The sequence below is a fragment of the Paramormyrops kingsleyae genome, chromosome 8 (assembly GCF_048594095.1).
Source record: "Paramormyrops kingsleyae isolate MSU_618 chromosome 8, PKINGS_0.4, whole genome shotgun sequence".
Taxonomy (NCBI): domain Eukaryota; kingdom Metazoa; phylum Chordata; class Actinopteri; order Osteoglossiformes; family Mormyridae; genus Paramormyrops; species Paramormyrops kingsleyae.
In genome coordinates, this window is record NC_132804.1 from 13,322,998 (window position 1) to 13,325,407 (window position 2,410).

The 2,410-nt window shown below is 39.2% G+C and overlaps 1 long non-coding RNA gene across 1 annotated transcript; it reads right to left on the minus strand.

Moving 5' to 3' along the window:
• Window positions 1–452: 452 nt before the first annotated feature.
• On the minus strand, window positions 453–2,137 carry LOC140592195 (uncharacterized). The gene is made up of 3 exons (XR_011992483.1): window positions 1,877–2,137; window positions 1,149–1,214; window positions 453–1,036 (listed from the first exon to the last, which is right to left on the minus strand). It is a non-coding gene; the product is annotated as an uncharacterized lncRNA (long non-coding RNA).
• Window positions 2,138–2,410: the final 273 nt, after the last annotated feature.

Genomic DNA, 2,410 nt, shown 5'->3' on the forward strand with positions numbered 1-2,410 from the left:
GTCAAATAGCAAGACATTGAAAATAACAGTCAACTTACATGATAGTTTGGATGGTTAAAGGAAAACAGATGATCAGCAAAAGTTGGAGCCAGTGGAACCGGGTACAGGTCTGAACATAAAAAAGTACATTTATTTTACTAATCTCTGAATATACATTGATCTGTGTTTGCGTGTGTGTGGTGGTATCTTACTTGGTCTGTCACTGAAGAGTAGGAAGTAGCACGTCTGAAAGTAAACTGGGAATACAGTTTTCAGACTTTATTCAGGAGGAAAGGAATTCAACATTTGTGCTGGATGATATTGGTGGTGCCTATAGAGCAGGGGTCTCCAACTCCGGTCCTGGAGAGCTACTATCCAGTAGGTTTTCTATCCTTCCCGGCTTCTGATGAGCCACACCTGTTCTCGGGTAAATAACAGGGCCAGGTGTGGCTCATCAGAAGCCAAGTGGGACAGAAAACCTACTGGATAGTAGCTCTCCAGGACCGGAGTTGGAGACCCCTGCTATAGAGTGTCATTTCTAAATCTTAATGTGTTATTCGACAGGGAATCAGGTAAGTAAGTAAGTAAGTTTAATTTATATAGCACATTTAAACAGTGAAAACTGACCAAAGTGCTGTACAATGTCAAACTAAAACTACAACTAAATTTAAATAAAGACAGCAAGCATAAAATGCTAAAAGCATTACAGTAAACACAAACGAGAACTACCTGCATAGAAAGACGTGGACACAGTGCAACATGATAGCATGACCCAATAAAAAAAAAAAAATATTACATACATAAAAAGCAAAAGCAAGATGAAAAATAAAAATAAAAAATAAAAATAAAAATAAAAAAAAACTAAGAAGCAAAGGCCAAAGAGTACAAATAAGTCTTTAGTCTGGATTTAAAAATTGTGATCGTGGGTGCAGATCTAATATCTGGAGGCAAACCATTCCAAAGACGTGGAGCTGCCACGGCAAAAGCACGGTCCCCTTTGTTTTTGTGGCGGGACCGAGCAACATGAAGGAAACCTTTATCAACAGATCTGAGGGACCTGGGTGGAAATAAAGGTGGAAATAAAGATCAAGCAACAAGTTTCAAAATCAAGGTACAGGTGCATTATGTGTCTCAAAATGTGACTGTATGTATGTGATATAGCTGGTTACCTGCAAGAGATGATGGGCAGCTTGACCTCAACTTGACTAGCATCAGCAGATGGAATGGAACAAAACCTATGGAGCACAGTTCAAAGAAATAGGAGATATTTAGCTACTCAAAAAAAACTCTAACACTGCTGCAAAAATGAGAATCTGAATTTGAAATGAACAAGTAAGAAACTGAAAAAAGGGGGGAAAATACACTTAATGTTTCACCTAATAGATAAAATACAATTCAAATCTAAATAAACATATTTATTCAAACACTATCAAAATTAAATCTGAAAAAGATTTTATGCTAACACTAGCAATAAACGTTATGCAAACATTTAACTAAACGAAGTTTGCTGATTTATCCAAAAACCGTGTAAACAGGGTCCCATCAACTGGGCCTACTAAGTTTGAGCAACTTCAAGTAACGTTTGCATGCTAACCAGATAAATCAACTGGAAGACACAAACAGGCTGGAAATGAGCTTAGATAATATTTACTGCCAAGTTGGTGACACTGAACCCAAAATTAGAATTTTACGCAGACGTACAAAAATATTGCCCGCATCTCATTGCACATAACATCCACGCGAACGGAGATATTCACCAATTTTGAGAACAGGCTTTCACCACAATCGCTAATTCTTACTTTAAGCCTACTTTCGCATTAGTTATGTTTTTTAATCGCATAGATGGAACTATCACCTGGTATATGTCAATCTTAATATAGTTTTATAATGCACTTACCAAGAACCACAAGCAGGTCTTCCTGGTTATTGTGTGACTCTTCAGTTACCTCTTACTGAGGCACGTACACGCGCATCTGCGAGATTTAAAAAAGCGCGGGTCCGGTCTGCGCTGCTGCTCCGGATCAGATACGGACCTTTCTGACGGACTGTCAGTCAGAGCTTGCGGACAAATATGCTGCAAAGCTGGCGCAGAGGTGCATAGTGAGTGTGACTGCTACGCGAATCTAGTGATTCGAAAACGGATCCGGCACAGAGGGAATTGCTGTCTGGGGAGCCACTTGTGTAGACCAAGGCATACGCTCGGCACAGATGAATTAATCAGCCTTTAGCTATATGGGTAAATAACCAGGTAAATGATTAATTGGGCTGTTAACTCATCTCCAAGGGACTCAAACTCTTGCCTCTAATCCAAGAAAGACTTATTTCTTCTTTACTGGTATATTAACATTCCGTAACAATGCATTCTTTTGCAGCCATTTCCAATTCAGTGATTCTTGCAACCTTGTGTTGTGCCGGTGAATGTATTTGCTGG